Source organism: Chrysochloris asiatica, unplaced genomic scaffold, assembly GCF_000296735.1.
Source record: "Chrysochloris asiatica unplaced genomic scaffold, ChrAsi1.0 scaffold00134, whole genome shotgun sequence".
Classification (NCBI taxonomy): domain Eukaryota; kingdom Metazoa; phylum Chordata; class Mammalia; order Afrosoricida; family Chrysochloridae; genus Chrysochloris; species Chrysochloris asiatica.
In genome coordinates this window covers 2970962-2983381 of record NW_006408652.1, presented here as the reverse complement: position 1 = coordinate 2983381, position 12420 = coordinate 2970962, and positions in this window count along the sequence as shown.

Sequence of the window (12420 nt, the reverse complement as noted above, 5' to 3'; positions counted from 1 at the left end):
TAGGGGGTTCATCTCTTAGCACGGCACTGGACAATATTCTCTTGTAATATACCGGGGTTTTCATGGCAGAGTCCAGAAGTAGATCTCCAGGTTCTTCTTCCTAGTCTCTGGAAGCTCCACGGCAATCTGCCCACCCTGGGCGACCCTGCTGGTATTGGAAATGTATCAGTGGTATAGTTTCCAGCATCACAGCCACACACAAGCCACCACTTGACAGATAGGTGGTACAAAGTGATTATAGGCTGGAAAACCCAGCAAGTACACAATGACCCGAGATACAAAAATGCCACAGAGAATTGCAAAGCAAACAATTTGAGGATCATAAAGAGCAAGGGAGTAATTTTCAACTTGTCAGAACAGAGAAATACACATGCATCCTCAGCGATCATTAACTGAGTACCTACTTTGTGTTGAGCATGGAGGCAACGAGAAGAATAAGACCGAATATCTCCTTCTCGGGTATTTTTACAAATCTAGTGAGAGGACTCTTAACCATGTTTGATTCATGTTGCTGGGTTTTGCTTTATGGTCTGCATCCACTCATGGAGACCCCATGTACAGCAGAACGAATTATATGGTCTTATACAGGAGCTCTGGTAGCGTAGTGGTTACGACTCGGGCTGTGAACCTTAAGGTCAGTGGTTCGAAACTACCAGCCGCTCCGCGGGAGAAAGATGAGGCTTTCTACTCCCGTAAAGATTTACACCCTCGGAAACCCTGTTCAGGGTCGCTATGGGTCGGAACCGACTCGACAGCACTTAACAACAACAACAACAACAACATACTATCTTCATGATTGTTGTTTCATGGATCCTCTTTAGGAAGCTGATGAAAGTTATAGACTCTTTCCCCAGAAAGATGGGCACATAACTTTGCATTCAAGGCTGAGAGTTCATGAACCTTTATACTCTTTGAGTCCATGGACCTCAGATTCAAGCATCCTTAATAGCTGGAGGCTTTACAGAGAGGTGGTACTTGAGGTGAGTCCTGAAGGATGGCTAGAATTTAAAAGAGTGTGGAAGAACAGCCCCCCTGGTTTGTGTTGACCATTTGACTCAGGACAAGGTGCTCATTTCCACTTTGCTGCCTTTCTTACTTGTGTTTCATTGTGGGCTCCCGGACTCTACCTGCCAGTGTAGCTTCTGAATCCAGCTCTGGAATGACCCTAGGATTCTGTGCCATCTTGGTCTGCCACCCTTCATCATCTATGTCTCCATATCTCTACCTGGTACCTACTTTTCATTGCTGCCAATGTTCTCCCATCCCAATTTGGTATGCTGTCTCTGGGATCCATTGTCAGCAGAAGATTTCTCTCAGATCCACTGCCTATTTGTCACCAGCTGGTCAGTTCTGCTTTCACACTGCCCCAGATGTTGTCCTTTGACTTAATCTCTTACATCTAGACAGAACGTTATGCCTCTCAGAGTAGACTAACTTCAGGAACAAATGACTCTCGGATCTCAGTGGTTAATCCAGTCTAAGGCAGGTGGGTCTAAGCAGTGTGTGAGGTCCAAGGCTGGCGGTACTCCACACAAGGCTCCCAAGCTTGCTCTGAGGATTGACATCTGAGTGGCACACAGGGAAGAAAGAGTGAGGGGTGTAGTGCAGCCAGGAGGAAAGCACGTGTCACATGTCACCAACCAGAGCACATCTGCATGGCCTCAGTGACTGCACAGAGGCTGGGAGAGCCGACCTAACTGTGTGCTCAGAAGGAAAGTCAGAAGAGTTTAGGAGACACAACACAGCACTCTGCCAGTCAAGATCACACCCATCTGTGATCCTTAGAAGAACTCCCGGGACTCACAGCAAGAGTTACTAACTTCAGTTTACAGATGAGATAGCAGGCCTGGAGAGGGGAAGAGAGAAGCCCAAAGCCACATAGATGGAGAATGCTAGGATTCACACTTCAACTAAGGAGCCTTGGTAACGCAGTGAGTAAACTTCCATAAAGAATGCTGTTGTGTTGGTGTGTGCCACTGAGTGAGTTCCTGTGACCCTGTATAGGGTTTCTGAGGAGCAACTGGTGAGTTTGAACCACCGACCTTGCAGTTCAAACTGACCTTGAGGTCGAGTGTTGATCCAATAACACCACACTAATCCTCCATAAACTTTGTTATTGTTGTTAGGTGCCATCGAGTTGGTTCCAACCCATAGCGACCCTCAAAAGGGTTTCTGAGGAGCAACTGCTGAGTTTGAAACGCCGACTTTGCAGTTCAGCACATTAGCCCGCAGCACCACACCAGGACTCTATAAAGATTGGTGGTGGTGGTTATGTGCCGTGGAGCCGGTTCCGACTCATAGCGACCCCTGTACAGGGTTTCCGAGGCTGGAAATCTTTACGGGAGCAGAAAGCCTTATCTTTCTCCCACGGAACAGCTGGTAGTTTCCAACTGCTCACATTGAAATTAGGAGTTTTACTTTGCCCTATAGGGTTTCTCGAAGTCCTGGTGTGGCGCTGCTGGTTAATGCGCTCGACTGCAAAGTCCAGTTGAACGGGGGAGGCCTGTGATTCAAGCTCACCAGCGGCTCCTTGGAAACCACATAGAGGGTTGCTATGGGGTTGGAACCGGACTCCACGGCACTTAACAACAAGAGGGTTCCTCTGAGTCAGAATCAACTGGGCCGCAGTAGGGTAAGTATTATAGGATCCCTGTAAGTCAGAATCGATTCAAGAACAACTGCTTTACAGTTCTGCCCGGGCTGGCTGCTCCAGTATCCTTACTTCTTATGACCTGTAGTAAAAAATGTGCTTACTTACTCTAAAAAATAATGCCAGAGTGTCAGGGGAAGAATGTTATGGGCAAGTCTTTTCACAAGAAAATCTGGGAATCGCTTGCAGCAGAAACATTTGGTCTAGCTCGTTGGAGAACACTGGGTTGGGGATACTTATATGGGGGTGCTGTTGGAGAACACTGGCTTAGGACTTCTTTTGGTTTTCACCTGTGTACTTAAAAGAGAACAAATCACAACTCCTAGGAGGGAACGCTTGCCTCTCTGCTAGTTTGTAATCTGGTCTCTGCTGGAAAGCTTCCAAACCTGGCAAGGTGATAAAAGATTCCGTTGTATTTTAATGTTTAAAGACAAATGAATTTCTTTCTAAAAATAGCCAAGTGGGGGTAATAAGGGTCTGTAGCAAAATCTCATTCAGGTGGAGAGGTGCTAAGAAAACACAGGTTAGGTGGATTGGCTGGCAAAGCAAAAAAAAAAAAGCAAAACAGCGTCTGAAGCAAATTCTTTGGTAATTCAAGGGAGGAGAAAAGCTTCCTTTGTCTTAAATGTATAGCTCTCTGTGCAATTCTGGGTTCATGCCTAAAATGAAAGGTCATTTTAGAATCCGTTTAGAGGATGAACCCCCACCCCGTTTGTTTTGTGGCTCAAACATTGACTTCAGGTTTTATGGCACATCTAATATAAATTATAAAATCTAGTATAAATATTTCATCATTAGGAAACAGATATAGCAATCACTCATCTGCTTCAATAAGTTTCTGAATTCATACCCTTGCATTCCACCCCAAATGGGAGAAAGCTGATAAGCTGCTTAATTATATTTTATAATACATCATTTCAGTGTAAAAATTATACATTTGATTTCATTCTCATGGAGAAATCATGATGAATTTAAAAAATATCAAGCAAGCTACCTAAAAGTATTATTTGGAAAGTCAAAATATTTGCTTTTCTTTCTTCAAGGTGGTTTTAGACATTAATTGTCTTAATTCCAACTTGATTTTTAAAATAGCTTTCTAGTAACTACAATTTAGTGTGAATTATTTATGCTCTTCACAAGACTCTGGTATAGAGAAGTGCTGAGTCATGGAGGTGTAGGCACGATTGTGGTCACACTGTGAGTGAGGACCGACCCTCCGTCCGTTCTGAAGTATGTACTTGAGTGGGCATCTTGATTATTAGAGGTTAGCACCTCTACACGTACAAGTGACATCTGAGTACAGGCATGATGTTTCAGTCAACTTTACAGGTGTTTCACTTTGGCCTAGTTTTTGTTGGTCATGTTGTTATTAAGTGCAGTCGAGTTGGTTCCGAGTCACAGGGACCCTGTATAGGGTTACCGAGGAGTGGCTGGTGAGTTTGAACCACCAACCTTGTGGTTAGCAGTCCTATAGCACCACACGAGTCAGTTCCGAGTCACAGGGACCCTGTATAGGGTTACCGAGGAGTGGCTGGTGAGTTTGAACCACCAACCTTGTGGTTAGCAGTCCTATAGCACCACATTTTGATGCCGTTCGAGAGGGCATTATTGGGGGCTGTACTGGTGTGGTGCTGTGGGTTAATGCGCTGGAATGCAAAGTCAGTTTGAACCACAACGTTGGTGGTTCAAGCTCACCAGCTGCTCCTCAGAAACCCTATACAGGGTCGCTATGGGTTTGAACCGACTTGATGGCACTTTACAACAGCAACAACAACAGCTGTACTATGGAGTCCTAGTGTGGCACTGTGGGTTAATGTGCTGGACTGCAAAGTCAGTTTGAACCGTAAGGTAGGCAGTTCAAGCTCACCAGCTGCTCCTAGGAAACCTTATACAGGGTCACTATTGGTTGAATCCGACTCAACAGCACTTAACAACGACAACAACAATTGTAGTACAGGGAGCACAGTGGCTCTGTTGGGTAAGCATGAGACTGCGAACCACAGGATTGGTTGTTCAAGGCTACTAGCCACTCTATAGAGAAAGATGAGGCTTTTTGCTCTTGCAAAGATTTAAAAAGTCTTGGAAACCCTATACAGGATAGCTAGGAGTCAGAACTGTAGTGGAGTCCCTGGCTGGAGCAACAGAAAGGTTGGAGATCTACATCTGAAAACTGAACCACTGAAACCCTATGGGACACAGTTCTACTCTATAAGTCACAGATAATAATAGAGCAATGGAATCTGTCTCATAAGGCAGATTAAAGGCGTTTACACACACACACATACACATACACACACTGTACTCAGCACACCGTAAACACTAAAAATGGCCTTTGAAGTCAGGAGATGGATAAGATCACACAGACCAAGTTTGTAGAGTGAGAAGAAAAGAGGGTCTAGGACTATACCCTGAGGAACCACAGACTTGATTCTGAATCCCAACTCCATCACTCACTAGCTCTGGGAGCTAAGGCACAGTCAATTCTATCATTTGTGCCTCTTGCTCTCCTTCTATAAAATGGGGCTCAGAAGAGTACCAGTTGTGTAAGTACAGCAGGTTCAACAAGCATTTAGAGCAGTGTTGGTTCAGAGTTCGGAGTTACTGTAGAGCCAGATGAACAATGTGTTTCAGAAGGCAGGAATGGTAATTGGTGTCAGCTGCTTGCAGAGGTCCTGTTAGATAGGGACTGAAAAGCATTCATTAGCTCTAGTATGAAGGTGGACTCCTGGTGTGTCGCTGTGGGTTAATGTGCTGGACTACAAAGTTGATTCGAACCGTAAGGTTGGCAGTTCAAGCGCACCAGCTGCTCCTTGGAAACCCTATACAAGGTCGCTATGGATCGGCACTTAACAACAACACGTATCAAGGTTGATATCAGTGACTTTTTCAGTGGGGTTGCAGGTACAGGAGGGGGAATGAGTGAATGGGTAATGAAGATGTACAAACAATAAGTATAAAAACAGTTATTACTACTACTACTGCCACTAATGAGGTCTTGTTGGAGTCCTGGACTCCTGGTGTGGCGCTCTAGGATAAGCACTAGACTGTAAGGTCTATTTGAACCACACTGTTGGTGGTTCAAACTCACCAGCCGTTCCTCAGAAACCCTATACAAGATCGCTATGAGTCAGAACCTACTTGATGGCACTTAACAACAACATCGGAGTCCTGGTGTGGTACTGTAGGATAAGCGCTACACCTCAAGATGAACTTGAATCTCAAGGTCGTCAGTTTTAACTCACCAGCTGCTCCTATACAGAATCACTATGAGTTGGAACCACAACAACATTATGAGCCAAGGAGCTCTGGTAGCATAGTGGATTGCAAGTCGGATTGTTAACTGCAACAATCAGTTACAAACAAACAAATCCGTTACACACAAAAAGCAGTTTGAATCTACCAGCCAGTCCACAGAAGAAAGATTTACAGCCTCAGAAACCCTATGCAGGGTTGCTATAAGTTAGAATCGACTCAACAGCACACTACCACCACCACGATCATCATTATGAGGCAGGAGTATCTGGGGGCACAAGTGGTTAAGCACTTAACTACTAACTGAACCAGAAGCACTTTGGAAGAAAGGCCTGGCGATCTACTTCTTTGGCCATCACAACCTTTGAAAACCCTCTGGAGTAAAGTTCTCCTGTGAGCCACATGAGGTTACCAAGAATTGAAGTCAACTTGACAGCAACTGGTTATTGTTTTGGCTGCTACATTGAGCCAGGTTAAGTAGTCCTCAGAAATGATCTCATTCATACTATTACTATCTTCATCTTGCAGATAAGATAACTGAGGGCCTGGAGCTCAAGTCACATAGCCAGGGGCCCAGAGTTAGTAATTGGCATAGCTAAGATACAAACCCAATCTCTGTTCCCACCCCCATGTTGCAGAGTGAAATGCTAGAAAGCTCTCAGGTATTTATTTAACCATGTCCACTGAGGACAAGATAGATACTGTGAACTTCGTTTTCTTAGCACTCGCCATCTGGAGAGAAAACACATAATAAAGCAACCTTCTAACTCCAGTAGCTGTACTTCAAGGCTGAGACTTTGAGCTCAGGGCTCCACACATTTGCTGGGGTGACGGACACTTGTCATATTCTCACTAATGATGTGACTGTAAGGCAGGGGGACTTCAGCTGTGGTGCCCCAAAATGACATTCTCAGCACAATGCCAAACGTTCAGCTAGAATCACAAAGAACATCCGGCCCAAGAAAATCCACAGTGAAGATTTTGATAAAGGAAGAATGGGGTTAGGAAACAGCTGTGGCGTACCTGTGTATTTCGGGCTGCACTCCTGTTTCCTCAGTGCGGGGAGAGATTTTTATTTGAGCTTCCTCATGTAAGTCCTCCTGATTCGGTTCTATTGTTGCCTTCCAAATTGGGTCCCCAGCCACAGCCCAGTTGGTTCCAAAAGCTCACAAGAGTAAGTCCTCAGGCTACTGGAGTCTTGACTTAGAAGCTTGCAAAACAGAAGGAAAGAGCAGAAGAAGGGAGTGGGGAATACGTCCTGTCCACTTCAACCACCCACTCCTATGTCAACCGAAACCTCATTTTCACCCACCACTGCTTACCTGCAATGGCAAATTCAAATCCCCCATGCTGCTCCATATAACAGATACTCAGAGCTAGGCTGACCACAAGGAGCTCTGGTAGCGTAGTGGTTATGAATCAGGCTGCGAGCCGCAAAGTCAGCAGTTCGAAACTACCAGCGGTTCTGCTGGAGAAAGATGAGGCAGTCTGCTCCCGTAAAGATTTATAGCCTCGGAAACCCTGTGTAGGGTCGTGGCACATAACAACAACAACAGGATGAGGCGGTCTGCTCCCGTAAAGATTTATAGCCTCGGAAACCCTGTGTAGGGTCGTGGCACATAACAACAACAACAGGCTGACCACAGCCGTGCCACCTCTTAGTTGTGTGAGCTTACACACATGTTCCAACCATTCAGTGCCTCAGTTTCCTCATGTGTTAGATAGAAAAATAAGAATATCTTCCTCTTAGAGTTCTTTTGAATTGATTCCTTACAACAATGGATGGTACATGGTGAGCGCTAACTCTATTCTTTTTTCTATTATTATTCATTCTACCTCTCTTTTTCTACACCTGCTGCTTTAAACCCATATGATATCTCCCAGCTTTACACTCTTCCATTTTCTCTCAAACTATCAATCATTCTTGCTTTATTCCCTTTCTTCTATGGTAACCTAGATGCTGTGATAGTAAAAATAATTAATAATAATAATAATAATGAAAACCAAAAAACCAACCCTATTTCCATCAAGCTGATTCCAACTCATGGCAACCCCACATGTGTCACAATACAACTAGGAAGGGTTGTCATTGGTTGTAATTTTACAGAAACATATTGCCAGGAGTTTCTTCTGCAGTGTTGTATTTCAACCACCAACCTTACAGCTAATAGCAGAATGACTGTCTTTATCTTATTCTGGTTCCATGAGAGGAGAAAAACTAGTGGGGTATACATAGATATATGAGGGTTAAAACAAACAGTTTCTATAAAATCACAGAACCCTTTATTAGATATAAATATGAAAGTGTGAGGCTATTGCTGCTCAACATATCCTCCCTCTAGGTCTCTACACTTATATGACGGTGCTGTTTTCATCTCTCTAACTCTTCCCCAAAGAATTCTGAACTCTTTGATTTCCACCACACTGAAACGGTCATTTTGGTATTCTCGATGGAATCAAATTTTGTTAAGGAAATTGAAGACTGCATTGGTGAGAAACAGGCTATGAGAATTTCAATTTTCTTAAAACTTCTTCCTAATAAGCCCTTGTGATTGTTCTGTATCCTTTCAGAAAATTTATCAAGATTTGTTGTTTTTGTTAAGTGCCATTGAGTTGCTTCTGACTCATAGTGACCCTATATCGGATCACTGTGAGTAACAGCTGGGAGGTTTGAGCCACCAACCCTGTGGTTATTAATATAGTACTTATCCTACAGAGGCACATCAGCATTCCCTCTCAAGTTTACCCCTTGGGAATCCCCAAAAGCAATCGCCATAACATTCGGACTTTTCTGTTTTGAATTTAACTGTCCAGCTCCCCTTGGAAGCCACTGTCTTTATTAGACCTTGCTGTTGGGGTTGCATTGGTAAAACCAAGACTCATCCCAGGTTACAATTCAGTCCATAAAATTGTCTTCATTAACTCCAATCTTGCTTAAAAAGACAGATGGAAAGATCAGCTCTTGGAGCTAGCTGATCTTCATGCAACTGCTATTGGCACCCATTAAACGGAAAGCTTGCTGAGGCCAATATGTTTGCTTAAAATTGAAAATGCCAAATTATGTGAAATTCCAACTTCAGTAGCTTTCACATTAATGGTAACACTAGTTTTCTTCCAGTAGTTTCTGAACTTCAGCCACAATTTTTCATTCACTGAGGTTGAAGGTCTTCCCTTTCGATTCAGCCTTGAGGTCTTCCTGACCTTACTTGAAACACTTGCTCCATCAAAAAATGGTTGTTTTATGTGTGGAAGCTTTCCTCTAAACGTTTTACAAAGCTTCAATTATTTGGGAAGCTGTCTACTTGAGTTTTATTAAAATTCTTTTCTTAGCCTTGACCCCAAAATTATTTTTATTCCACTACAGATAAACTATCTCTTTCTTTTTTAATTGTACCCTAATGAATCTAAGGAGCCCTGGTGTTACTATGGGCTAGGCACTGGGCTGCTAACTGCTGGGTCAGTAGTTCAAACTCACCAGCTGCTCCAAGGGAGAAAGATGAGGCTGCCAGATGCCCTAACGATCTATAGCACTGAAAGAACATGTTTGCAGCACCTTTTGATTGTAGATGCATGCGTTGTGTTTGGATTCGACCCATGCACGTATGAACTGGAACCCAAGTAACAAGACTTTTTGATTTACTCTTGTATACAGAGATAATTTTACTTTCAGGAAATGACTCATAATTTTTTTGCAAATGGCTCATGCAATTGTGGGGCCTGGCAAGTCCCAAATCTGTGGATCAGAGGACAAGCTAAAGACATCTTCAGGCTCGCATCGATGCAGGGGCTGACGGACCTCAAACCTGCAGACCAGGTGACAAGCTGGAAGCCTCTGCTGCCCATGGGGTTGTAGTGGTCACTGAATCTACAATCTGCAAGTCAAGTGAATCCCAGATCTGGAGGCTTGTGCTGATTTACATCTCAAGAACCTGAGGTCTGATGATGAGAATATTGCAGGGTTGAGAGAGAGAAGAGGAGAGGGGGAGGTTAAATGGAAGAGAGAGAGAAAGAAAGAGAGAGGGAGAGATCTTTGTCAGAATATCCATTCATGTATTGGCTGCAGACCACACCCCCAAGGAAACTCCCCTTTCAACTGACTGGCAGCTTAGATCCCATTATGGAAAGTGGTTACAGTGTGTGCCAAACCACTGAGAATCATAGCCTAGCCAAGTTGCCACATAACGTTAACTCTCACACTGGACCTTCTTCTTAATTAATTACTGCTTAAACCCTTCACCTCCTTTGATCCTTCACTGTCTTGTGTATTGCCTGGCAAAACCATAACCCTGGTTCATTCCTGTTTTCTGGCCTCCTACTCCATCCCCTTTCCCAACCACAAGTAAAAGGCTCAGTCTGAGGCAAATCTCATTTCTTATCGGCTCTTCAGGAAATTTTATTCCTACATGATCCTATCTCCTCTATGTTCAATCCTCTTCTACTGACTTACTTGCTTGTTGTGATGAGGATTTAAATCTGCTCAGTATCTCCCACTATAGGGCAAAAGACAACACTAACAAAATACACCCTCCCACTGACCTGTATATCTCTTCTAGCTGCCAACCTATTTCTCTTCTTTCTATAACCGTGCTTCTAGTCTAGATTGCACCCTCTCTTTTGTGGTGCTTGACCGCAAGATCAGTTTGAACAGTAAGGTTGGTGGTTCAAACTCACCAGCTGCTCTTCAGAAATCCTATGCAGAGCTGCTATGCTTCAGAACGGACTCAACGGCACTTAACAACAAAATAACCAGAATCCACAAAGAAGACTTAGCAGGAAGTTGTCTGAGTTGGCATTATACTTGCTCTGCTAACTGCAGTCTTCTGTTGGCCTTTCCTTTTCCACTGATGTGCTAGCAGTAATTCACAGTGGAAGGATATGGACAAAGGTTTTGTCTCCCCATCAGGGTAGAGCAGGGTGCTTGACATGGAACAGCAGCTCAGAAAATGCCTCTGGAAAGGAGACTCACAAAGAATCAGGCACAGTATAACAAATAGTGTCTTGTAATGTTTCTACCTTAAGCCCCAGCTGCCACAAATTCATAGGAAATGCAATATTAAAAACTTGTCCTTGGAAAGACTGGGGGTGGGGACAAAAATCTTTCAAAAAAGCTCAAAAAAAAAAAAAGGTGTTTATTATTAAAGCAAAGCTTTTGGAACGCCACTGAAGATGGATATATGAAGGGACTTCAAAAAGTTCATGGAAAAATTGTTTAAATTCCATTTGCTCATGAATTGTTGAAGCCCCCTCATACTTAACCAGATTTAATTTAATCCCCTCAAATAATAAAGTATTATTTCCACCTCACACATAAGGGAAACAGAGAAGTCACATAACTTACCTTTTTAAAATAGCCATTTCTCTATTGTTGGACATTTGAATTGTTCCCAAGGGTCTGCTATTATTTTACAAAACCAGAACACTTCAGTATGTATTTCTGTGCATATTGATTGTTTTCTTCTTTTGAAATGATTTTGTGCGAATAAATTCTGAGAATTTATATTATTTTGATAGAGGGTATGGCTTTTCAGTGACTCAATATGTGTGACTCTGATGTTTCATTTCACAAGATATGTTTTGTATTAGCTGAAAAGTATCCAATTGTTTTGTCAAGCTCAAGATGCCTTTGGCTGCACTTACTAATTATTTGACATTGGAGTATGCATTGGAATGATGAAGTCCAGAATTGAATCTTCTATGGCCCTAGGACTTGTGCATTTGTGCACATGCACTTGGTCATGACATTGAACACTTTCCTAGTGAGTGCTGGGTCAGTCCATGCACTGTGTTCAACCTGTTGTCACTCATCTCTGGACTTAGGAATCTACACTGTCAGAATGATGGACCCTTTGCTCAAGTCATTGTGCAGACAATTCTAGGAAGGGAATTTGACTGAAAAATGGAATTTTCCGCTTGCTTTCCCAGCTGGCTTTGATGAATTACAAGGTAGAGTAATTGTAAAGGTAATTAGGTGCTTTTGTCTTTTTGGAATAAAGGTTCCTTACAAAGTAGAATGCAATAAGAAGAGAGAAATGATGGTGATGATGACAGTGATAAAGTTGGTGAAGGCCGTACTGGAAGGGAGAGGTGATTACAGTTCTGTTCATTGCTCTAGCTTCGCTTCATCGCGTGATTAGAATATCAATGTTTAATGGAGTTATTCAGTGCATCTGACAAGCATTCATTGAGAATATACTAATTTTTTATTCATTCAATAAATATTTATCGAGTACCTACATTGTGCTAGGCACTGGGATAGAGGCTATGAGACACAAGGAACAATAAAATGGGGTCCTTTGTCCTTGAAGACATAATACTCTTCTAGAAATCAAGTAGAGAGAACTATAAATAGATACAGATATATAGATAGTTATACATACAAAGACAGAAATAAAAATGAGAGAGAGGGAGAAAGATAGCTCTAGCCCCAACATCACTCCAGAAATGAATGAGGAAAATAATATTTCAGTGCTTATAATGTGTCAGAAGCCCTGGTGTGCACTATAGGATCAGCACAGGAC